Below are 26,813 nucleotides of genomic sequence, written 5' to 3' on the forward strand. Positions count from 1 at the left end.
ATAGTCCAAGGACCATTAGTTTTATAAGATTCAGTTGTGACTGAGTCACAGTCAGCTTTTTATTTCAGACATGTTTACAGCCTTTCCTCCCTATAAGAGAACTGTTTTTCCCAAAAATGGCCAATTTTACTTCAGACAGCTTCTTTCTGTCATCTGTTAAATATGTAATTTCCCCATAAGCTTAGTTTTTTCTTCATTTCATATGTGGTTTTTATGTTTCCTTTTTTTTAGACTAGGACTTATCATTTCTTTAAAGATGAGCATGAGTGGATCAGTTGCTGTTTTTCTCTTCCCATCTAGGATTTGTTCATTGTAACTCACAGTCATTTTTCTTTCTAACAATATGGAAAATGACTGACAATTCAACACCACAGACTGAATGTAAAACCTGTGATTCATAACTTACTTTTCTTTCTTCTTTTTTTTTGCATTTTGTTAAAAAGGAAATAGTTTAAATTTTACCTATTACAGAGATAATTTATTTAGTTTTAAAGATTTGTTTGTCTTTCTTCCTTTAGTAGTTTTACTTTTGGCCAGATTATACGGAAATTTCATAATATTGGGCATGGATTCTTTGCTGATTAATTTTTTTGTTAACTTGATATGAACTTGAACGATCTGGGAAGAACAAACCATAATTGAACAGTTGGCTCTATGGGCCTGGTCTTGTCTGTGAGGCATTTTCTTGACTGCTGATTGATGTGGGAGGGTCCAGACCACTGTGGGCAGCACCATCCCTAGGCAGGTGCACCTGGACTGAGCAGGGAAGGTAGCTGAGCAAGTCAGGGAAGCAAGCCAGGAAGTAGAGCTCCTCCATGATCCCTACTTCAGTCCTACTCTCAGCTTCCCGTGTAAGGTGAAATCAGCCTTTTCTATCCCATGTTGCCTTTGGAGTGAGTGTTTATCATAGCAACAGACACAAACTAGAAAAAATTCCAGCACCACAAGTGATAATCAGGTGTGTTGTTTCCTCTTAAATGAGTAACATCTTTCATGTATTTGTTCTGAACAGTTATGAGATCACATGTTGTAACCTTGGTCATAGGTATATGTTTTCCCCTCCCCTTAAGAGAAACTATTCAGCTTATGTTTTGTCTAATATGGGTTTTTTATGTTGTCTTTTTATTATTGTTTATTGCTGAGTATTCCTTGAACAATGATACTTGTCTATTTTATAAATCATATTTTTCCTATCACTTCTTATGTATCTCTTATATGGTTTTTGTTTCTAATGTGGTCATAATTTCTGGTTTCACATGATTCCTATCTCAGTGATTTCTACATTGTGTTCAGTTGTGTTTTTTTGTGATGGTCTCCATTTGCTGTAAAGAAGAGCTTTGATGAGGGGCGGTAACTACACTTATCTATGAGTATAAGGATAGGATTTAGTGTAGTTAGGAGTTATGCTGGCCTATCAAAGTAGTGATAGGAGATTCTTTTTATAAGATCCATGACTTTACTAGCCTTGGGAAGTTGGCCAGATTTCTAGTACTTGGCATATTTTCTCTCCTGTGGAGTGGAAATGACAATTCTTAAGACACTGCCATCAAGCAATAAAACCTGATTCCTGAAAGATAGGTAACAAGTAAACCTATGATTGCTCTAGTTACTGTACTGTATTATACCTCATATGTCTATGAAGAAGGTTCTTGAGGCTGAGGAGTAAACCCCAAAGGAATTTAGGGAACAGTATAAAACCTTGAGCTCCTGTAGACTAAGAATAGGATCTTAGCCTACCAGACAGAATAGAAAACTAATTACCAAGTATCTGGTAGAACATCTTTTTCGTGTGTATGCCTAGGTGTTCATTTGGGTCATTGCTTCTCTCCTCCGTATCTTTACTAATATATCCAGTCTTTGTCTTGCCTTCCAGAAGATATGAAATACGTATATAATAACTTTAGTTTCCTATCAACTATCAATTCTAGGTTGGTTTTGATTGATTTTCTCTCATTAAGGCTCTAGAAATTGTCTTTATAATTTTTAAAAAATTTGCTTAGTAATCAGTTGATGCTTATTAAGCATTAAAAAGGAGATTATAAATTTTACTTTGTGGAATGTTAAGTAATTTCATACTCCTATAAATACTCCTGAGTTTTTCTGGGATGCATTCACATTATTTGGAATTTTCTTTCTCGGGTACTGCTTTTAGTCTTTGTTTATGGGGGGGTCATGTGATCTAAGGTCTGCTTCACACCGAGCCACAACCCTTCTGAACACCACAGGCCCGGGAAGCATGAGGTTCTCCCTTTTCGGTTGATGGTTACAGGTGTTAGACTGAAGATTAGATTATCTATCCTTCAAGGCTTGCTTTTAAAGAACTCTCAGGGTTGTTAGAGAACAGGCTTTATTTTGGGCCATTTTATTCAATGTATCATTAAACCCTCTGTCTTTGCTTGATAGAACTCTCGTTGACAAATGCCAAATTTGTTTTTTTTTTTACTCCCTTGATTTATGGACACTTGCCTAAGTGTGTGTGGATTACTATTAAGTCTGAGATGCAAATGAACCCCAGTATAGAAATGTAGCCTTTGTCTGTCTGCAAAGCTCTTTGTTTTCTAGTATCTATTCTAGAAACCCTTGCCACTTCATTACAGTGAACTTGGACCTTTGCTTCTTAAGAGTCAGCACAGCTCCTGTTTTCTGTTTGAGTCTGTCTGCAGTGGTGTGTAGAGCATGGCTCTCAACGTAAAGACAAGGTGCTTGTAGAGACTTTCTAGTTGTTTCAAGTTTTCAAGCAATACAGATCACACTCATTTTTGTTCAAGATCTGGAAAGTGGCACACACACACACACACACACACACACACACACACAAACACACGCACACACGCACACACAACTTTGCAGTTGTTTACCATAAGAAGGTAAATTTGGTAAATCTGGTCATTTCACAATGGCAGTAGATATAAGTCCTACATGTTTCATTTATTGTAGAAAGTTGGCAAAAGCTTTTAGGTGAAGTTTCAGGAAAGAACTGTAGTGAATCTCGGTAGATTTTAGATTCCATGTTTATGTATCAGTTGTACATTTATGATCTTTTCAGAGTTCCTGTCGGTCCTCTTCAAATGGATACAGATGAGATAATGTAAACAACAATGCACTGCACAAAAGGATTTATGTTTAGGGCAGTTTATTGAAGGTTCTCATAGCCTGCTATCCCTCAGAACTTTAAGTGGTACTCTTGGAAATTAAAGTAATTGGGCTCTTGATTGTACAGGAGGTGAAGGGATGGTGCTTCTTCCAGTTAATCAGTTTCCATGGGCTTCGGTGTCACTGGAGGAAAAACCACTTCTTATAGTAAATGTCAATTCTACTTCTCACAATTAAATGTCATTTCAAGAATAATCACGTCTTAACACAAGAGTAGGACTACTGAGAGAAAGATATTGCCACAGAATGTAGTGTTACTGGGTTTCTGTACTAAGTGACTTATACATATATATGCAGTGAATGTTCATTAAAACCATTCCACTCGTCTATGAATCAGACTTACTCCTTACTTATGTCAAACATGGTAATAGGTGATGGAGAGCCAGCAACCAAGAAGGAGAATAGAGGTTCCCTAATTAGAAGATTCTATAAGATTATATATGTACCATATATATGAAGTACATATACATATAGTATATGACTATGGCAGCAAATAGTCTAGCAAAGATTAATTGAATATATAGAATTCTTAAAACAGTTTTGAAAAAGCTGACTTATATAGTTTAATTGACAAAGAGTGAAAAAAAAGGAGTGTTCAGAAGAGTTGTGGCTCACCAATGAAGCAAACCTTACATCATCATCTGATCCCTCTAAAGAAAGACTAAAAGCAGTACCCAGAAAAGAAAATTAAAAAAAGGGGGGGGGTAAATTCCAGAAACACTCGGTATTTATAGGAGTATGAAATGACTTAACACTCAACAAAGTAAAATTTACAGTATCTTCTTTTATATGCCAAGAAGGTTCATTGAATGATGGCAGCTGGGAATAATAAAATTATTCTCTGGAGAGCAAGCAGATTAAATTAGTTTGAGTGGAAGTTTGTGTAGAAGGAGGAAGAAACAAAGATGTAGAACTAGTTGAGGTTTTGAGGATGTAGATTTTGAACTGCAGACTGGAAAGAGGGATATTTGTGACTGGGAAGGAGATATTGTGGGGCTGACTTGTTTTTGGGATGGGATATGAGGCAAATTAAGACAATGAGTACAACTGAGTTTTATAATTTGCAAAATGAAAACTCAATTCCTTCTTGGCATTTGGAAAATGATGGTTGTAGAATTAGTTAATGCAGAATATAAACATTTCCTTATGACTACCACAAGGAAGTAAAAAAAAAAAAGCATAATAATGCTAAGTGAAAGTTGAGGAGGTGAATTAATTTAGTTTTTTTTTTTTATTTCAGGTTGCTGTTCTGGATTAAGCTGTCTATGACCCTCGTGGTGTTTTCATTCAAGATTAAATCCTTTTCATCTTTATTGATTAACTGAGCAAATTCAGGTTAGTATATTTTTGTGACTAGCACTTCTCTGTTTCCATTTTAATATTTTGGGACATGAATGATTTTGTTTTTAAAGCTACATGGGTATGTACCAGCAGTAGGGAGGCCGAGTTAGCCCAAGCTCCAGTGAATTATGTGTTATTAGTTGGGAAATGTTTTCTGCCTGCATACCAAGTGTAATCTGTCCTTCATAAACTCATAAGCAAGTTACTTTTTAATGGCTTTGACTTTCAAGTTTTGAACTTGATAAAACAAGTTGTGTCTACGTTTTCTATATTGAACTTTGGTAATTGTTGTGTGGCATAGTTGATAATGAAAATAAACTCACCTACAAACTTCTGATGTCTCAGTAGGTCTTTCAAAACTGTCTACACATGAACATTAAGTCATACTTGAACATCTCTAATTTAATGTTAATGCTAAGAGTCCTGGCATCCATAGTCATCACCACAGTGAAAACAGGTCCACAGGCTTCTAGCTTCACTCATGTTCCTTTGTAGTTAGCCCCTGTCCTTTCACCGTAGTCTTGGCAATGTGGATCTGTTTCTGCCTGTATAGTTTACCTTTCCCAGTATGTACTTAAATCGGTTGTCTAGTATTCAGTCTTTGAAGTCTGCTTCTTTGACTTAATATAATGCATTTGTATGCTATTCATGGTCCTGGGTATAGTAGTTGCTTTTCAGTTGTGTTGAAGTATTCACTGTGTGGGTTCACCACAATTAGTTTATCTATTCACTAGTTGATGGGCATTTGGGTTATTTCAAGTTTGTGTTGATAGTAAAACTTTCAGAGTCATGCATTTAAAAAGATAACATGACTTCATATTCTTTTTTAAAATAAATAATTTTTTGTTGTTAAAAGAGACCATATTGATTCAACTGTCAACTTTTTTGATGGGGGCTAGGATTGCATTTTTTTTTAAAAACCTTTTCCCCCCTCGAGTGCTGGATACTGAATTAGTAGCTTGTACATGCTAGGCAAAGGCTTGGCCTAGCCTCCTTTTGTGTGTGTGTGTGTGTGTGTGTGAGAGAGAGAGAGAGAAGGATTTGTTATATAGATCAAACTGGCCTTTGAGCTTAGTTTTCCTGCCTCCACCTTCTAATTGCTAGGATTAGACGCATCATCACCATGCCTGGCACTAAAAATGTTATTAAAAAGAAATTAGAAAGAAATCTAACAGACATTGGGCAGGGGATTATGGTCATTTGTGGAAGTAAGAGAAGCCATATACAATTATTAGAAGGAGAAGTAGGCTGTCATGGAGCTTGCAGTGTTTCCTCATGTTGAGCATAGTGTTAGATCAGACATGCACAGGTAGAATAAACCTAAAGTTACCAGTTTATAAAAGCCAAATAATAAGCAATTCCTGATCTTAAAATTTTAGTTAAACAGGACTTCTGTTTAGCATAGAAAAGTTAATTAGAATTTTCCTGAATGAACATTTGGGCTGAATTAATAATCTCAAAAGTAGCTTGAAAAGCTATTTGAATATTTATAAGGAAGTTGTTCATTATTTGCTATAGAAATAAAAAGACCTTGAGAAAATGTAGTGTTCTGAGTCAGAGAATGCTAATGTTGCTTGGTAGAGATTCCTGCTATTATACTGGGCACTGTAAATGCCACTGTTTTCATTTCTGAATATTTTTAGATGAATTTTGTAGTTTTCATTTCTGAATATTTTTAGATGAATTTTGTAGCCTTCATAGACGCTCGGTAGACATACGACGGTATTAGTTATAGTGTGTTATCAGAGAATGTTTCTTTTTTCCTTTGAGAGAGTGGGTGTATGTGTGTGTGTGTGTGTGTGTGTGTGTGTGTGTGTGTGTGTGTGTGTTTGTGCCATTTATGCCACTGTGGGAGTGTAGAGGTCAGAGGACACCTTGAGGGAGGAGCTGGTGTTCTCCTTTTACTGTGTGGGTTTTTTACTGGGGATTGAGCTCAGGTTATCAGGCTTGGCAACAAGCGCCTTTACTTACTCAGCCATCTTGCTGGCCCATCAAGGAGCATGTTTTAAATAGGCAAGTGCATTAGAGCACTTTAGAGATTCTTTTGACATAGAGTACAGCTTGATCATCTTGAAAATCTGAAATTCAGTATTCCAAAATCGAAAAACAGCATGACAGTATAAGTGAAAAATTCTACACCTTACTTCATGTGACTGGTCAAATAAAAACAGACATTAAAAATATTAATACAATTACTTTTATGTTATATAAAGGTCTGTATGAGACATAAATTAATTCTGTATTTAGATTAATTTCATTTTCAAGATAGCTCATGATGTCTATGATCCCCTCTCTTCCAGAATCATTACTTAGCTCTGGGTGAGATAAGGCTACACTACTTGTTTAATGTTTCTAAAACTCAATTTTAATTTATTTTCTTTCCAGTTGATTTTAAGATAAAATAGACCATTTATAAATAATTTGAGATAGGATCTTGTTTTGCAAACAAATAAAATGCAGATATTGAATATATAGCTAGAAAATGTAATAATTATAATTTGCTTTACAATCTCAAAACATTTTATGAGATTTATTTAAATTTTATAGAATTTAAGTAAATCCCTTTCACAAGTATGTTACTTTTAATTTTTAAAAGTTCCTTAAAATGATGTCATTTAAAAACTAATTCTAGTTTTTTAGAGTTCTTTAAAATGCTGTTATTTCTGTTCTTCAGAATTTCATTTATAAAAATATTGATAGATAATAATTGGTAGGATTCAGAATTCCCAGTTTCTTTTATTTGGTGAATACTGTCAAGCTTAGACAATCAAAAGCTAAATGTTTGAGATACTACTCAAGAAGTACAAAAACAAAATTCACACAAAAGGAGTATTTACTTCTCAATATTTGATGTATAAGGACATTACAAAATTGTGACGAAAGGTGTTTATGCAAATTTTTGAGAGAAGAAATTAAACATTTTTTGCTTATTTTTTTTTCTATCACTAGAAATATTTGTGCAATATCAACTTCATTTTGATTATCTAAAGGTTTTTTTTTAAGCTTTTAGGACAATAGCTATTAGAAAACATTTCTCTTGTGTCTTAGGTTTTTGACTTGTTTTTGCACAGCTGTTTATCAGAGCATTGGCAGCATTTTAAAGTAGTCATCTTTTCTAAGGAAAGCCATGTAACAACCTAGAAGAGTAGAAATTGTCCCTCTGTCAGGACAGCGGGCAGGTTTCTTTGCTGTCTGGGATGAACTCGGGATAATTCTTCTGGAGAGAAGTTAGGCCCATCCGTATCCTATCGATAGAACAAAGCGGAGTTTGTTGCTCATTGAAGTAGAGAGGGTATCCTGTCTTCGTTTTCTTGTTGCTGTTTCTAGAGAAAACCAACTTAAGGGTGAAAGGGTTTATTTTGGTTTATGGTTCCAGGTATAACCAACCCATCATGTTGGGGAATCCAGGTGGCAGGAGTTTGAAGCAGCTGGTGTCACGTTGCCTTCACAATCAGAAGGAAGGCAGAGTGATGAATGCACACTGTTGCTCAACTCCGCTTTTCTCTTTGTGCAGTCCAGAATCCAGTCCAGGACGTGGTCCCACCATAGTAAGAAAGATTCCCACCTCAATTAGTGATTAAATATAATCCCTCACAGACATTTTCGGAGGCCTGTGTGCCTGATGATGATTCCAGATTCTGTGAAGTTGACAACACTGACTGTCGCATGCCGTGACAGAGATTCACTGATGTTGGAAAGGAGCAAAGTCAGGGCCAAAGTTTGGGAATTTGAAATTTGGTTTAACTTAGCTCTTTCAGTGGTGGTGAGTGGGCATGTGGTTAGGATTGAGTAGTAATGTGAGAGTGTAAACAGTGAGGCAAGGATTTTGAAAACTGTTGAGTTTTTGATTGAATAGTTGATTGGATATAGTTTGAGTGTATCTTGCCCAAAGGGTTCTATGTTGGTCCTGTGTATGGTGGTTGTAATAGTTACTTTTGCTTCTCTGTGACCAAATGCTTGCTATGAATAATTTGAAGAGGAAAAGATAAAATTTTGGCTCACTCTTGCAGAAAGTTTAGTCCATATATTTCTGGCCTCCTGTGCTTTGGGCAGAACATCACAGTAGCAGGAATGCATAGCAGAGACCCTACTTCTTCTCACAGTGGACAGAAAGCAGAGAGACAGGAGGGGACAGGGACAAAGTTCCCCTAAGAACCCTTCTCCATTGACTTATTTCTTGAAGCTAAGCCTCCTTGAGGCCTGTAGTTAGACAGGCAGTCAGGATGGGGTCCTGATCCTGAAGGCTTCCACTGATGACAGCTAAGTGCTGAGCGCAACCAAAGACATCTGGTTTCTAAAAACACCAGGGACAAGCAACCAACAGTGTGCTAGTAGTCGACTGATGGCTTCCTTCCCTGCAAGTTCTCCTTCCCTTTATGAGTTCTTTTTAAAGCTCCAAGTAAGAGCCAGCTAGAAGCAACCCATTCTTGAGACTCTTTCTCTCTTGGGAGGGAACTCTGGTAAGCTTGATGTGAGTCAGGTACTCAGTAAACTACTTTTGCTTTTGCACTTACCTGTTTGTGAGTTTCATTCATTGGACTCATGAGACAACTCCACTGTTGGAAGTTTTGGTGACTATTGATAATCAGGTACCTTTGCACCAATACCAAGCCTTCCCGAGTCTTTTGACCAAATTCTGTCCTACTCATGTAAACCATCTGTGGTTTACTATCTCTTGAAGTTTGCAGAACCTCCCAAATTAGCATGATCAATCAGAGACTAAGTATTCAATACACAAACTTGTGGGAGATATTTGATCTCTAAACCTTAATGGTGGGGTTGAGGTGGGGCCTTTAAGTGATAGAGCCTAGTGGGAGGTTCTTAGGTAATTTTGGATGTTAACAAAATCTCTGAGTAAGGTCATCTGAGAGGGTTGTTAGAAACAGAGCAAGTGTGCTCTCCCTTTCTTGTGGCTGCCTGTCTGGTCATGTGATTGCTCCCTTTCACAACCACTCTACCCTGACGATATCTTCTGTCCTGGGGTCCTTGCCAGAGCTGGTTCTATGCTGTTTGGACCTTCAAGATCCCACACTGTAAAGGAAACACTCCTCCTTTCTTTCTAAGTACCCAAACTTACGTATTTCATTATGATTTGAAAGATATATTCGTGTGATAATGTTATCAGAGTAATGTGAAGTTAATGTATACAAAAGCTGTGTGTGCATGTGTGTTTTACTTTTCTAGGGATATTATAACAAACTATTATAAACTGAATGGCTTAAAACAATAAACATTTATTTTTTCTCACAGTTCTCTAAGTTAGACATCTGAAATCAGAATGTTGGGAGAACCGTGTTTTCTCTGAAGGCTCTAGGAAGAATCTTTCTTTCCTCCCCCTTTTAGGTACTGCCAGTAGTTATTAGAAATTCTTGATGTTTCTTAGCTTATTATGTCATAATTTCAGTTTCTGCTTCAGTATTCACCTAGCAATCTATGCATGTGAGTCCACATTTCCTTTTCATAATGATAGCAGTCATTTACTTAGAACCTGCCCCAACATAATACGGTGTTTTAGTAATTTGGTTATGTCTGTAAAGTCTATTTACAAATGAGATTCTATGGATAAGTTCTAGTTATTCTGAACTTTTGTGGGACACACACACACACACATACACACACACACACACACACACAAAGTCACACTTTAATACAGTACGGGGGGGATGTAATTTTATATCTCATTATTTAAACTTTGTGTGGGGTAGATAGTTTTGGTTCTCAATATTCATGAAACTGTAGAAGGCTGGTTTTGTTAGCTTCCATGTAAGTATAAAATCTCATGCTATTTAAAATTCCTGACAACAGTATGTTGTAATGAAAAAAAAAAAAATACCAATTTGGATGTCAAGAGGCCTTGGTTTTAGTTTCCACTCTGACTTAACTATCTTACTGTGTAAGTGCTCCTGGCAAGACATGAACAAATGTCTGTTCACCCTAGATAGGGCACTAACCACAGACCAGAGTTAACAATTCCACCCAAGTCGAATTTAGTGAACTAGTGAGTTTATTGGCAGTACTTACGGGAGGGTGAATGACTGAAAGGCAGCTGCTCTATCCACTCCAGCATGGTGAAGCCTCACCAAAACTGCATCCCTAGAGCTCCCTGCTTAACTCATCGACAGCTCAGCTGGTGAGAGGGTCTCTTCTCTCTAGCACTTGTTAGTGCTTATGTAGCCTTGGGGGTACATAAGCTTGTAGATCTTGTAAATTTAAGCAACTTCCTGGAACTCGTGAATTGTTTACTTGAGTATTTTAAGTTTTGTTTATTTCTGGAATCTTAATGAGCTTCTCTCCAGGATGAAATGTTTAAATTAGGAAATTGCTATATAAATCTATGTCCAGTTAATTACTTTTCTCATGGATAAAGTGGGAGGCCTGGAGGAAGAGAAGAATGGAAGAAATAATCTGTAAGGACTTTTCTACCTCTCAGATTCTTAAGTTCTGTAATTGTGGAACAACTGTTATCTGCCATATTTAGAGTTTTGTTGACACTGAAAAAGTAAAGAGAGAATGCCCAGATACCCACCAGCTGGGTGCTGACCTATGAATGGAACAGCTGCAGGTTAATTTGTGTTTGCTTTACTGCAGTGAAGATCACCAATGAAGATCACTACTTGCTGTTAGCTCTGATCTTGTCGACTGATCATATTTAATATTTTTCAATTTGAAGAGCATATCAGAAAGAGGAACACTTTTACAGCTAGTTAATTCATTTAAAGCTAAAGAGTGTGTTAAGTGCTCTGTTTTCTTTCTGAGTTCATAAAATGAAAGGAACAGAAGGACTGTAGTTTCTCCTCTTTGCCCTCAGTTCTGTCACATCATTCTTGTTATCATGGGATCTTAGAAAAAGTCTTACTGGAGAATGCTAACTATCCTGGGAAGTGGAGCAGGATGTGAAAACGACAGCTGTGATTCATTGACTGTTGGACTTTCCTTATGTTTTGAATAGGTCATTGAAATATTTTGTTTGAAATCTTTCAGTCATGTGGAGAGTCATGGTAATTAGTTCTTAGAGATACTGTGAGCATTGTAAAGGAAGTTGTTTGGTAATACTGAAATTCTTACGATTACACTGTGTAGTTATATGTATGTATTCACTTTAATAATGTCTTTCTATTGGTAGTAAGTATCAGTACAGGTAGAATCAATGTCTGGATAAAAGTTATGAGGAAAACCAGGGTTTTTTTTTGTTTTTGTTTTTGTTTTACTTCATGCAGTAAAAATTCAAAATTGTATTCTGAGGATAAAGATATGTGGGGTTCCCCTGACCCCACCAAAGAATTAGGCCCACTGCCTACAGCAGACCTAGACTGAGGAGGGGTAGTGCGCCACTGGCCCATCACCCAGCCTCCCGGTACCCGGAGACAGTCCGAAGCAGTGGGGAGCTGGGTCAAGCAGGAACTCGTTTATTAAGCATCGGCACACCCTTTATAAAGCACCAAACCACAAGCCAGCTTTCCTTCTACCAAACACAACAAAGGTCACATATCTACGAGCCTCTCTGGGCAGAGCTCAGCATGATCACAAGGAGACCATGCACCTTCATCATCTCTCCTGATCCCAAGAGCCAGTCATAATTTTTGGTAAACCAGTTAGGTCCCCGCCCAGCTCATTTCTTCTCAGTGCCATCTTTGGTTTTTGTAGCCCGACATGTGCTTGGCATACCCACAACTCCCCCTTTTCTGTTTTTGAGCAAGCCCACCTAGGGTTAGGTACGCAGGTTCGCACTGTGCTCTGGCACCTCAGATGAGGTTTACCCCCTATGTCAGGGAAGAGTCATTAGTATTGAGCCTGTCATAGTAATGGCAAAAAGTCATGAGCTGTATTTTTTCTTCTTGAACCCTGAAGAATTTGATTTGTTTTCTCCATAACCAAGGCCCAAAAGTGCAGGTCAGAAATAAAAGGACCAGTGTTAATGCCCAGATCGTGGGGACCCCCAAAAGACCACGGAGACCAGATCCTGCATGTAAAAGCAAAGAGCCTTTATTTCAAGCTCGAGATCTTGGTCCCTCTGTCTGTCCGATGCAGCCGTGAGAGCAGAGAGCCCTGAGCTCAGGTGGGGCAGAGTTTTTATCATAGCAGAGGTTGGGGTGAGGGGATTTCCAGGGTCCAGGACCCTGATTGGCTGACAATTGTCTAGGGGTATCTGTAAAACAAAAACTAGGTGTGTGCTAGACTCAAGGGCATCTGGCCACCTTATCTAATTGTCAGAATGTTTGGGATATCAGGTACTTCCTCAACCCTGGGTGGTATCAGTTTAAAGCTTTTCCTGGATCTGGGTGTTGCCTGCCAGTAAGCCTGTCACAGAAGCTGTGTCTAGGCCTCTAAGCCTGTCATGGCTGCTGTGTGGTCAAGCTGTTTTGGGGCCCCTTCACACCAGCGGCCCGGAAACTGTGGAAATGAGTGTGATCAGCCAAGAAGACCATTTAAACCATTGTTGATACCAAGGCATATTTAAATTTTTTTCCTTGTGTATCTCATCTGCATTATGTAAATAACTCCAGAATGGTCTACATAAAAGCAGCATTCTCCCAGCGCTGCACATAGACCTCCCTGCTGTAAGAAAAAAAGGTCTAAGCCTCTCCTGTTTTGGAGAGTCATTTGAGCAAGAGAATCAAGAGACTTTTGTAAGTATCTGTAGATGTAACGGTCTTATTAAATAAGAAACACAGAGCCAAATGCAGAGTTAAAAGCCCAAGAGGTCAGAGCAGTAGCTAAGAGCTGATACTAAAAACCCTTTCTTACCCTTCGCTGCCACTGCTGTCCTTCCCCTCAGCAAGAAGCCTACTTCCTGTGTATCTGTCATTTTATTGACTTTCTGTTCTGCCTTCTCATTGGTTGTAAACCCAACCACATGAACTCCTTGTCACTGCCTGTTTATACAGACCTCCAGGTCTCTATGGTTGGTATTGAGATTAAAAGCATGTGTCTCCATGCTGGTGGTGTCCTTGAACACACAGAGATCTGCCTGTCATGTGATCAAGATCAAGGGCGTGTGCTACTACTGCCAGACTTCTGCTATGGCTTGCTATTAGCTCTGACTCCCAGGTAACTTTATTTATTAACATACAAATAAAATCACATTTCAGCACAAATAAAATATCACCATAAGTATCTATCCTCATGGATTGGGGTCCAGTCACCCACATCTCAGGGTCCCCTGGCCAGATCGCAGAGGTCGAAGATGAAGCCTGGCCATCAGGAGCCTGGGACTGCCTCCTTCTCAGTTGCATTGAGGTTCTCGCCAATACCAGCACTGATCACCTCCCATCTTATCAGTTGAGGCTGATGATGGTTCCTCTGGAGGGCAGCAGTCATCATCAGGGATAGCAGAGTCACCCACAGGAGGGCCTCCATCTGAAAGAGTCAAGGAACATAATCGCTCCTCAAGGGACTGAGTCCCTTGGATCTGTTTATTGTTACTATTTCTTTTGTTTTTTTTTCTTCCCTCTAAAAACAAGCTGCGACCACCAAAGGACCTTCCTTTCCTTATTGGTCATGTGGGTCCTGGGTGTCTTGGGCATCCTCCTGTAAGGATAGGGAGGGAAGGAATTTGAGGTTTCTGGCTGGTAGCCAGATCGGGGCATTCTCCCCAATGGGGAAGATGCATCCGTATGCTCTTCCCATTGTAAGTAGGGGATCTGGTCCCCTCCATTTGAATGTTAGTGGGTCTTTCCATCTGACTTACATCTGTGGTTTGGGGTTTAATTGACCCCAATGCTTTTGAAATCTGGATTCCAGCATCCCTTTGGGCAAATTAAAAATTTTAAGGGTAAGGAGGGCTAGCTGTAGGTGTATATGGGAGCTATTTCCCCCTTTTTGTTTTTGAAGCTGTTCTTTGAGGCATTGATGATTTCTTTCAACAGTTGCTTGCCCTTGAGGATGATAAGGGATCCCCGTGACATGGGCGATATTCCATTGTGTAAAAAAGTCCTGCAAAGCTTTTCCAACAAAACAGAGGCCATTGTCTGTTTTTGCCTGATTAGGAAGGCCTAATGTGGCAAAACATTGTAGTTGCCCCATAAATCCCTCCAGGGCTAAGGCAAGACGAGCATTGGCCTATGTGAGTCAGTCTATGTCTGCCACTCTAAAGGGGAAGATGATTGTAAGGGGTTCCCACCCATAGTGTCTCAGAGCTAGTGGCTTGTGTTCTCCCTCTTATTATAGCGTCTGCCACCTGATCAGCTTGAGTGTAGACCCGAGGGGTGTTTCCAGCCAAGGGGTGGACCCATTCTATGAGCTCACCCTCCTGGGTTAGGACTGTGGAAACCCAGGAAGCTCCGGTAAAAAGCCAAAGGGGCCAAGGGTTTCTCTGTTGAGAAATGTTTTAGAGAAACATTATCAAGGGCCCCCTGAACGTGGGAGAAGGCAGCCCGTTGTTCAGGCACAAGGGTAACCTTATCCAAGGGTCCCATGCCCTTCAGTAGGTCATAAAGGGGGACTTGTGACTGGGTCCTCCCCCCACTCCCAATATTCGGGTTCCCGATGTCAACTCCAACTCAGAGGGGACCTCCTCCTTTCTAATAACCGTCCTATCAGCACCTGTGTGTCCACCAGGAAGGTGAATTTCCTACCTCCAGTAACCAGATTCATTTTTGGACGGTGCCCCTCGATCAGGGGAACCGTCCAGTTAGCCTGAGCTCCCTCCCTTATGAGATCCTGTGGGGCGTTTACCCACCAACCCCACAGTTCCCCAGAGTTTTCTTGAGTGCGAGCAGCAGGAAATATTAGATAGAAGGATTTATTGTGGAGAATCTTGCGGAGATAAACAGCTAGAAAATAAAGGATAGCCTTGAGAGGGCCTGGAACCTTTTCCAATGGGCCCCGACTGTCTCTGCCCCAGGGTATTTATAGAGACGCCAAGGGGTGGAGCAAAAGACCTCCCCCCAGCACAGCCAAGTGCAGACCATCTTAGACACCTGCACTCAAGCCCGTGGTCCAATCATCCTCTATGTGGACCTGCTGGGTAAAGAGACGAGGAGCCCGCCAGGATCCCAATCTCGGCCTTTTCCTCAGGATTCCTCTTTGTTCTGACAAGGCTGGAGGATCCCCCTCATTTTGTTTAGAGGATTCCCCTCCAAGTCACATTTGGATTTGTAGTCCCTTCTCCAATGATATCCCTGCTTGCACCTAGGGCAAGGGGTAGTGAGGGGCTTTCCCCCAAGTCTTTTATCAGTCTCATTTAGGTTTTCGGGGCCTGTTGAGGACATTCTCTCTTAAAGTGACCACATCGGAAGCAGACTTCCTTTCCTCCTGGCCTTGGTCTGCCCTGATCCCGGACTTGAACACAGAATTTACCGTAATCTTGAAGCAATACTTGGAAATAAAATGTTAAGAGGTCAGAATATAGAAATTAAATAAGTACTGTAATTATGGTAGAGTCATATTTCCTGTTTATATTTCTATTTTCCAATGAAAAGACTAGGAGGATTAGAGTTCAAAGCTGCCTTGCTACTCTACTCGAGATAGGTTTCAAATGTTAGGGGGCTGGAAAAATGGCCCAGTAGTTAAGAACACTGGCTGCTCTTTCAGAGGACCCAGGTTCAACTCCCAGCACTACGATGGCGGCTCACAGCTGTCTGTAAATCCAGTTCCAGGGGACCCAACACCCTCTTCTGGCTTCCCTGGGCACCAGGCACATGTGTGCCAAGTTTTTGACATAAAATTTTACATAGTACTAAAGAATCAAATCCTTTCTTAGAAGACAAGTCTGTTAGCTGTCCTCTCTCTCAGCTGTTGTTTGAGAAAGCCTTAATTACTGCTTTACTTTTGTAGTGTGCTGCTGCAGTTCTGACTGGGTCATGTGGCTTTTTAATAGTTGAGCTACTTCATTTTGTTCTTTCCTTGCTGTACGATTTCTGAAGGGGAAAGCTTGATGTAATTCTGACCCCCTTTTCTCTGGTAAGGTGGCCTCTTAGTTTTTTATTATTCTCTTGCTTCTCTTTGTCTGATTTTTGGCAGACTTCATCTCACATGCCTGTGTGTAAGTATTTTGGAATTTGTGCTGCGTGATGTCCTCTGGACCCTGAGCTGTCATTGCAAGAAGGCTTTTTTTTTTTTTTTTTTAACCTATGTTGATTTGTGGCATTTCCTTTGTGTGGTTCCATCCTCTGCTTACCTTATCCATCTGCTCTTCCATGTTATTTGCTTTTTGCGTCAGTGTTTTTAGCATATGTACTTCACATTTCTGGTGGTATTTCTAAAACCTGTCATGCCCTGGTCTGTTTGGCAGGTAGGCTGGTACCTTCCTGCCTATCCTTGCTCTGTTTCTTTCTGTTATTTTGTGGGTTTAAGCCTTCATAGTACCCTTTATTATATTGTTCATAGTTAGACATGATGTATCAGGTAAAGAAGCTAAGGTAATAAATAGCATATGGCATGAAGTTTTGTTATCTGCCAAAGAGGTAGGCTGGTTGCTGTAGCTGTGCTGTCAGAGGCTAAACTTTGTATTTAGATTTTTTTTTTTCCTGAGAGAATCTTTAAATAAAGCCTGTTAGTTGTAGTCTTTGGCTGTTGTATAGGAGTCATGTTGACGTGGTGAGAGGGGAGAGGGGGACGAGAGGAAGAAGTTCTCTGGTCCTGTTCTTAGACCTGTCTTTTGTGGGTTTGCCTTGGGCATCTTTTCCCCAGGTCAGAAGACAGCAGGGGCTGGAGTGGGTATTTCCCTTCCCCTGGATTGGTGTGCTGTAAAATCCCAGAAACAGGCTAGGTAAAACCCCAGTTGCTTCAGTTTTGATAAAATACTTTCACTTTTGGAGGAAGGGCCTTTTAAGAGAACAGAGAACTGGACGCATTTCAGAAAAGTTAGGTTTCCTTTAGTTTCTGCTAGAAATATAAGGGTCTTTTCTTATATCTCTACTGTAACAACCTGATGGAGCTCCCAGAGCTAAATCTCAAGAAAGTATTTTCTTTGATAGGATTGAGTCCTCTAATGGGTTTTAAAATTTTATTTATTAAATTGTTTATTTTATTTTTGAGATTATATTATATCTTTTTCCTCTTCTTTCCTCCCTTCAAACCCTTCCATATATCCTCCTCGTTCCCTTTCAAATTCATGGCCTCTTTTTTCATTCATTGTTGTTACATATATATTCCTGAATACATAAATACAACTTGCTTGCTCTATATAATGTTGCTTGTATGTATGCTTTCAGGACTGATCATTTGGTATTGGAAAACCAATTGGTATGCTCTTCCTGGGAAGACTATTTCTTCTATTCTCAGTATTTCTTAGTTACGTATAGTTCTTTGTGTGGAGTTAAGGATTCCTGGGTTTCTCTCACAGGTTTAAACTGCTTCAGCAGTTTAAAAATATACAGTATATTTTAAAGAGTTATTTTGTATGTGTAGTGTCTTGTATACATGTATGGATGTGTGAGCTGCCCTCAGAGATCAGAAGAAGGTGTCAGATCCCCTGGGACTGGATCGTTGTGAGCCAGTCATTATGTGGGGCTGGGAACTGAATCCGGGTCCTCTGGAAGAGCAAGTGCTCTTAACCACTGAGGATCTTTCCAGCCCTGCCTTAGCACCTTTCCAGCTGTCCTAAAGTGTCCACACAGATGCTGGCTCCAGGTGAGAGCTGCTCGCTGCACACCTCTTTTCTGCTTTCTGTCTGTGTCGGAGCAGAAGTCTTCCTTCTGACTGTTCTGTAATAGAGCTAAGAAAGTGTTGGCTTACAGCTCTTTTTTCTTGTTGTGAGGGGAAAAGGGATGACGCCTAGGTTTGCTACATTTTTGATCCAATTAAAGTTATGATTTGTACTATATTTGGTAGTTTCTAATGATAAAGATTTTGTGTATTAATGTCTTTTGATTTGGTATTACTAATTAGAAATTTTATTTTTTAATATGCTCATACATTTTGAGGTAACATTCTCATTTGCAAGGAAGATTTTCAGAGGAAGTTGATCTGTAGTACTGATTCTTATTAGCATTAAGATGAGTCAGTATATTTACTATTTAGCTTGCAAATATAGTTTGGGGGAAGTAGCAAGCTTTGTTTCCTGTGTTGTGATATAAAGATTTGTTTTTATGCTCATAAGCTGAATGTCAGTTTGTGTCAAGTTTTACTAACTGCTCTTTGAGTATTACTACATTGATGATGTTGAGGGTAACTGTTAAATCCTTGTGCTGATTATTTGGACTTGTGAAACCAGTTAATTATAGGAACCATTTACATTGAGATTTTTACTTTTAAAATTTATATTTATTTTATTTTATGGGAATTGGTGTTGTGTTTGCATGTGTATATGTATACTATGTGCATGCTTGGTGCTGACAGAGGTCAGAAGAGGGTGACAGATGTACTGGAACTGGATTGTAAGCTAGGAATTGAACCCTGGGTCCTCTGCAAGAACAGTAGGTTTTCTTAACTGCTGACCATCTCTTCAGCCAACATTGGGTTTCTTAATTAGTAGATTGAACAGAGCACAGGCTAAGAGGCTAGCTAGTCCTTGTATTTCTGTGATTTTTGTTTAAAAAAAAACTTGTGTAAATATCTTGGGGAAAATTTGTCTAAATAAAAAAATATGGAATATGATGTAAAAATTTTGTTTTGAAAAACCTTCACATTAAGAAAATCACTGCATCTTAGGTGATTTATCCTTTTTTCAATCCTTAAAAGGAGTTATTGGTAATTCCACAAATTTAACATGACATCGTGTCTTGCTGTGTAAACCTGGGTGCCCTTGAACTTTTGCGAATCCTCTTTCTCAGCTGGGTCTCATTTGGGACCTAGTTTGCTTATTTTTGAGGCAGGTCTCACTATGTAGCTCAGGTTGGCCTGAAATTCACAATGCTCTTTCTGTCTCAGCCTCCTGGGTGTTTCAATTTTAACTGTGTAACCATGGCCAGGAGAGAACTATTCCACATGTAGATTTCAAAAATTTAAAGGTATGATCATAGTTTTATTTTGTATTTAGGTACTTTTTTAGTTAATAGATTATTCCTCATGTTTTTTAGACAATATTATTTTTCCCACTATGTAATATATCTGTTAGATTGGTCAGTGGGACAGTTTATTGTATGTGTTGTTGGCATGAACATATTTTGTATTTAACTTTTTCTATGTTCTTTGTTTTTCTTTTCCATGTTTATGCTCTGTTCTTGACTAGAATTGTAGAAGTATTTCTCTATTTTTATCTTTATCTGTTGTTTATTTTTATCTTTATCTATCTTTCTCTCAAGAAGCATTTTATATTTTCTACTACAGGGAAAATAAGCCTTTTTATTGGATATTGAAAAACAGTGAATAAATTTTCTTTATTCTGTTTACATGATTAAAAATCAGTGTCAAAGTGAGTGAAATAATTTTGTTTAAAAAAGTTCAAATTTTGAATCAGGCACAAAAGGTGGCACACGCCTTTAATCCCCGCACTTGGGAGATAGAGGCAGGCTAGCCTGGTCTACATAGTGAGTTCCAGGACAGCCAGGGCTGTTACACAGAGAAACCTGTCTTGAAAAAAAAAAAAAACAAAGCAACAGTTCAAATTTTGTTATTAGGTGTTAGGGTGATCTAGATGGTTCAAACATGATGTTTTAGACCCTCATACTTAGGTTGCAATTGACATCAGTCAAGGAAATTAACATTTTATGTCTCATAATATTTTACTCGCCGGGCGGTGGTGGCGCACGCCTTTAATCCCAGCACTCGGGAGGCAGAGGCAGGCGGATCTTTGTGAGTTTGAGGCCAGCCTGGTCTCCAAAGCGAGTTCCAGGAAAGGCGCAAAGCTACACAGAGAAACCCTGTCTCGAAAAACGAAAAACAAAAAACAAACAAACAAAAAATATTTTACTCACAAGCAAAGTATTATAAAAATATTATTATTTTTACCCATTTAATGTTTGTGGGCTTAGTTTGATATTTCATACATTTTCTGTATTTTCATAACATGTTTCCTCCTGCATAACCGTTTATATTTGGTTGGGTCTAGACATTTGAGTGGAAGTCAACATGAAAAAAGCCTAATAGAGACTTTCGATGTTCACTGAAGTGCTGAATCTGATCATTCTTATCCTACCCAGTTACCTTTCAAAGCTGTCAAAGAATTAAGTCTTTTAGGCTCTATGACCACTTCTTGATTTCTAAGGTAGAGATTTTATACATAACTATTTAGCTTTCCATTTTCTCACGATATTTTACCAAGAATGAAACAAATGTATCTTTCTCCAAAATCAATGAGGCTTTGGTGAGCCAAAAGAAGAAGAAAGGTATTGCAAATCACTGAGTTCATGTTATTATAAAAGTAGGAAAATTCCTCAGTTGGTATTTTGTCTTATTTTCTTGTGGCTTTGTTCAGAGAAGATAGGCTAAAAAGTATTACTTATCTGCTTTATAAGAATCCAAAGTCTTGTCTATGTAGATGCTTATATATGTATTTATATATTCCTCATTCCCACTTGACTCTTGTTGTACAACATTTTCTTCAAAAAATTAGTAACTACTGTGAGTTTGGAATATGAAATGATAAAAGATTCTAGAGGAAGCTGATAAATGTATTAGGTGAGTTAGGTATATGTTAATGATTGCAGAACAGGTAATGTTTACTGAATTGCATTTGGAAATAAGGAGAAAATCCATGTCAAAGGAGTAGAGAGTGTCTGAGTGTTTGTATTGGAGAATTATCCCGCAGTGCTAAACTTGAGTTTATACAACACCTAATTCTAATTAATGCCTGGGTGTGTTTTCTCCTTTGCCACCAGAATTCCTAGTTGGTGCTTACACATTTGAAGTATGTAGATGGGTATGCTAGCCATCTTTGAGATTGAGAAACGGGTCCTGGGCCCAGTCATCTCATAGTGGATGGATGTCAGGAACAAGAAGTTGAGATGTTAGGGTAAGGACAGAGGTTGGTAGTACAGAACTATTAAAGTGATTAAAGATAGCCCAAGGTAATTTTGGCTCTTCAGCTGCAACGATTTGAAGTCTTTTCACAATCATGAAGTTCTAGTCAGTCAGTGAGTATGTAGGATCTTCAGCATAGATGTAGCTTTTCCAGAGAGCTTAAGTTCACAGATCAGACCAAGAAACAAAGGCCATACTCTGAGTATTAGGAATACAATTCCAGCCATTTCATCATTCTGCCGTGCTCATCCTTGCCTAGCTGTTAGCTGATAAGTGTGTGTGACTAAGGCTTTGTTCAGCTCAGGACTGGAGAGGAGAGCAGGAAAAGTTACTTTGTGACAGCTGACCCTGTAAACTTTACAGAGGCATTGCTTTATGCCTTTTCCTACTCCTTCAAGTTGTGAGATGACAGACCTTCATGCAAAAACCCCTTCAAATCATATTTAATAAGGTGATTTCTTAAAAGTTTTTAATTTAGAGTGTTCAGAAATTCATTTAAAGATATCAATCTATAGTATATAAAACTCATTCTAGCTTAGTGTGCTAAATACAACTGAAGTTTGTAGAATTTAGTAGTAGTCCGTTGTGTAGGTCCAGAAAGGGATCATAGAGGAGGGCACGCTGGTGAGTACCATCTCCCCACAACCAGACTGTATGTTGACATACTTCAGACTTCTAGCATGGTGTGAACATACATGTTTTATTAGCTATCTTAGCAAATCGTATAGCGAGATATAATGGAGGAGTTGGCAGTTTATGTCTGGGTACGTTTGACTCAGTAAGTTAGAAAAATCTGAACCATAGAGTAAATACTCAGGAAATGCTGTCTTGTGTGAGTTTTCTTGCCTTGTTTCATTTCATTTTTTTAAAAGTTCTAGATGTAGAAAGTATTTGTTTTAAATGTTTTAAGGTGAAGACGACAACAAACTCAGAGACCAGTATAGCCAGTTCTAGATTACATCTAATCATCTAATATAATCGTTTGGTTAGAAAATGTGGGCTGTTTAATGAGTAAAGTATATAAAGTGTATATAAATTAAGAAGGCTTCATGAAGTCATGTATTTGAGGACATTGGTTTCTCTCTCTTTTCCTTTCCCTCTTTCTTTTTTTTTTTTTTTTTTTTTTTGATAGTATCACATTTGCCCAGGCCTTGAACTCACTATGAAACCAAAGAATCACCTTGAAGTTCTGCTCTCCTGTCTCAGCCTCCCAAGTACTGGGATTACAAGCACGTGCCATGCTTGCTTGGTTCTTTATCTTTATTTTCAGTCAGTGCAGCTTTGGGTATAATGATGTGTGCTTGAGTTCTAGCTACTCAGGAGGCTGAGGCAGGTGGATCAGATCGCTAGCATATTAAGACTTGTTTCAAAAGAAATAAACCAAGATCTGATTCTAGAACCAGGCCTATAAAATGTTGCTACTCCTCTAAGTGTGGTTACATTTGAAGGCATTGATTTTTCCTTATGTTTCCTCTTGTGCAGTACAGGCTTGAAGTGTAGTTATTCACAGCCCCAGAACTCATGAGTGGTTGATAGTCTGAAAGAGAGTGTCTTCCCTTTTGTACCTCACATTACATTAATCTTGAGGCGTTAGAACATTATTATGCTTTAGATTCTGCATTGCTGACTTGAGAGAATTGTGGAGCAGAAACAAAATGTCTTGTTTAAAAACATTTATTATTTACTATACATAATCTAGAAACATTTAAAAGTTGTGTGAGAGTTATAAATATGAGATAATTTAGTTTATTTTATCTACTTTATATATTTTCATTCAAAAAGTACTACATGGGGGAAGGGAATGTCTTAAAAACAATAAATGATTATTTTATGTGCCAACAAGTTAGTTGGCATCTTATTGTTACTGAAAGAAAAATTTTAAGTTCTTGTACTTCTAGATTTGTAGAGAATGTTTTACACAAATCTCCAGTTAACCAGGCAAGAGCAGTAGTTTCCATGGATTTTGTTAACTTAAAATCTGAGTTCATACATATTTGATTTTTGTTTTTGTGTGTATATATGGAGGAATGCTGCTTATTGGCATGCTCCTCATGGCCTGCTTTCTCATAGAACCCAAGACTACCAGCTCAAGGTTGACACCACCCACAATGGGTTGGGCCCTTCTGTATCACACTAATTAAGAAAACGCCCTACAGGCTTGCCTACAACTTGCTTGCCTTGATCGGCAGCGGTTCTCAACCTTCCTAGAGCTGCAACCATTTAATGCAGTTCCTCATGTTGATGTGACCTCCAACCATAAAATTTTCATTGCTTCTTCATAACTAATTTACTACTGTTATGAATTGTCATGTAAAAAATATCTGTGTTTTCTGATGCTGTTAGGCAACCTCTATGAAAGGGCCGTTTGATGACCCAACAAAGGGGTCATGACCCACATGTTGAGAACCACTGCTATAGAGGCATTTTTCCCTGTTGAGTGTCTCTCCTCTCTGATGACTCCAGCTTGTGTCAAGTAGACATGAAACTAGCTAGGACATCAGGCTGGCTGATCTGTGCACTTCAGGACAGTCTCCCGTGCCTCCCTCTCTCTTTCTCACAGGAGTGTTGGCATTACAGATACATTCTGTATAGGTTCTGGGATTCCACCACAGGTCCTCATACTTGCACAGCGGACACTTTACCTATGGAACCGTTCTCTAGCCCCTGAATGACACTTCAAAGATAGGAAATTTATTACAGCAGAGGAACTTTTCCTGATAATTTTCTAAAACAAATAATCTAGTCCTTTTATCTTAATCTCTGCATAACTCCACTGTACTCATATTTAATGTGGGTATGTTTTCATATGTGCTTAGGTACGTATCTGTTACTGTTTTCATAATAGAATTCAAGTTATTGCAAATATATTCTGATCATCTACAGTACCAGGCACATAGTAGGCAGCCAGTAATATTTGGTGAATGGAGGGTTTTGTTTTGTTTTTGGAGTGAAAGAGGTTCAGATTTGACTGACATGTAAATATATTTGGGTAATTAAATTTTGTAAAGACTATGTGAGAAAACATTCTAATAAGAACTCATTAATTTTCAGCCTTGACAGTTTTCATCTTTGTATTATGCTAAATATGCATCATCATTAAAGTAAGGATTTACAACAAATTTTGATTGGTAAAGTTAATTTTGTAATAGAAATTCTAAATAAATTTTGAAATATTACAAAATTTTAAAATTTCATTTTATTTTAGAAGTTTTATGAGTTACTATAAAAGCACCGAAAATTAAAAGGCCTAAGGAAAATTCTGAAGTAAAACCTTTTCAGAATCTGTAGGACAAAAAGAATGCACATTAAATTTTAAGTAGGGTTGGTATTGCCAGTGTGGGCTAACCAGAGGCTAAATGCTAGCCAGTACAAGTGCTGTAATCCTGGGGCAGGTAAGGTGACTCTGGGTAAAGTCGCTTGCTGCCGATCTTAAGGACCCTCAGGACCCACGTAGTTGAGGGAAAGAACTAATTCTCAGAAGTTGTACTACTACTTCTCCTCCTCCTCCTCCTCCTCCTCCTCCTCCTCCTCCTCCTCCTCCTCCTCCTCCTCTTCCTCCTCCTTCTTCTTCAACTACTTTAAATCAGCTATTTGGTGAGAATCCCAGAAGTAATGCCTGTAACTTAGTGTTGAATTAAACTGTATTAGATACAGCGTAGCATCTCGCTCTATGTAGCAGTGTCAAAAAAAATTCTGACAAATTTAGAGATCAAATTGGCTTTTTATTAATAATAAAAGGAAACTGATTTTTGTGGTTAAGTAGACCGAAAGGTGGTGTCACCCACCCCATCACCCAGCTGATTTTCTGTTGTGCCTGCCACTGCATTCCTCTCTGGTGGTCAGTGCTCTGGTTGCTCTTAAGTGCTAAACCTGTACCTACCAGTCAAGTTGTGGCTTTGGCGCTGAGATCACCTTGACCAACTTGGCCAATAATTTTCCTTAAGTGTACAAGAAAATGAGATGGAAGGAGGCAGAAAGCAAATCTTTGTGGATTCTGAAAGCTAAAGTATCCTCCCCATAGTAATTGGCCATCTACTGCAGCTACTATCAGTCAGTTTTCAGATTGGCTCTTGCCAGTGACTCAGTAGCTGCCACAGACTGCAGAAGGTCGTCTGCACTCTTTCAGCACAAACTGACCCCTGATTTAAAAGTCTGAAACGTTAGGAAGTCAGTGCAAAACCAGTAAGATCTCACAGGAGTTTACTTGAAATCCCAGGGCTCTGTGATGAACAAAGGAGGGGACCCTCAAAAGGCACGAGTGGTCTCTCCTTTACAGCTCCTCAGGTGTCAGTCTCTAAGTCTCTTTATGGTCGCCAGAAGCTGTCAAAGACAAAAGTGACAACAAATGTTAAAGATCTGATGAGCTTTTAGTGTGATTTTGGAATCGGACACTTCATTCCATGAAGCAGGACTGTCCTGGGTTGAGCAGAGGAGGTCAGCTTTCCAGCAGGAAAGGGATGGAGAAAGCAGAGACAACCAAAAGCAGTGATTGCTTCAGTTATCTTCCGTAGGATTGAAGCAGAGGGACTTCTTTGTAATAGTGACTCTGGGTGACTAGAACCTCCTGCTGTTTTTGGAAACTGGCCTGTCAAAATTAGCTTAGTTATTCAGCACCTGTGACTCCATTCTAGTTTCAGCTCATCTGCCAGGGCCCAGTGCAGGAGGCTAGTCCACAAAAACAACGACATTTCATGACCTTATTTAATAGCAGTGACTTAAGTCCTGTTTTGTTCTCACTCTGCCTGGCACTTATTCTCTCTGTAGAATTTTTTTCCCCTTGAAATACATAACCGAGGCTGGGCATACTGGCACATACCCTTAATCTTAGTACTCAGGTGGTGGTGGAGGGGCTAGTTCAGGGAAAGCCTTGGCTACAGAGTGGGTTTGAGCCAGTCTGCTTTGAGATCTTGTCTCAAAACAACAAAGAAGAAAAATGGAATAAAAAATGGAATCAAATTGCTTATTAGATAGCAAAATTTTGAATGCTGACTTCATAACATATTTAGAGGGTATCTTTTCCCAAATTGCTAAGTTTTTAATGATAGTTACTTTAGTATAATTTTGTGACTGTTTTTGAACTTTGTAGGGTTGAAGCATCAGAATTTTTGCATATGGCCATAGTTCTTAGTTTTTCTTTTTGTGTGTTTATTTTATCTAATAGCTCTTTAAGTTTTTCTTTTTGAGTTCTATATCTGAAAATTGAATCTTTGTTTAATTCCACCATAGTCCTGTGTGTGTGTGTGTGTGTGTGTGTGTATGTATAGAGGGGGGTTCTGGGGTTGTATCTAGGGCTTTGTATGTGCTAGCCAAATGCTCTACCATTGAGTTATGACCATGACCTTTTATATTTGCATATTTTATTGGAAGCCTTAATTTTTTTGCTAAGGGAAACTATAATTTTTTTTTTTTTTTTTTTTTTTTTTTTTTACATAAAGTTGTGGTAATTGAGTTGGGATCTAGACTGAGTCATCAAAGGC

At 38.7% G+C, this 26,813-nt stretch overlaps 1 protein-coding gene across 2 annotated transcripts in view; it reads left to right on the forward strand.

Annotated features, from left to right (window-relative positions):
* Fut8 (fucosyltransferase 8) overlaps nucleotides 1-26,813 on the forward strand; it is a 215,861-nt gene that overhangs the window by 40,364 nt on the left and 148,684 nt on the right. For both annotated transcript variants that reach the window (XM_059279485.1, XM_059279484.1), the window contains exon 2: nucleotides 4,394-4,488. The gene's annotated coding sequence lies outside the window, so the exon portion shown is untranslated. The remainder of the gene's footprint in view (nucleotides 1-4,393; nucleotides 4,489-26,813) is intronic.

This window comes from Peromyscus eremicus, chromosome 14 (assembly GCF_949786415.1).
Source record: "Peromyscus eremicus chromosome 14, PerEre_H2_v1, whole genome shotgun sequence".
NCBI classification, from domain to species: domain Eukaryota; kingdom Metazoa; phylum Chordata; class Mammalia; order Rodentia; family Cricetidae; genus Peromyscus; species Peromyscus eremicus.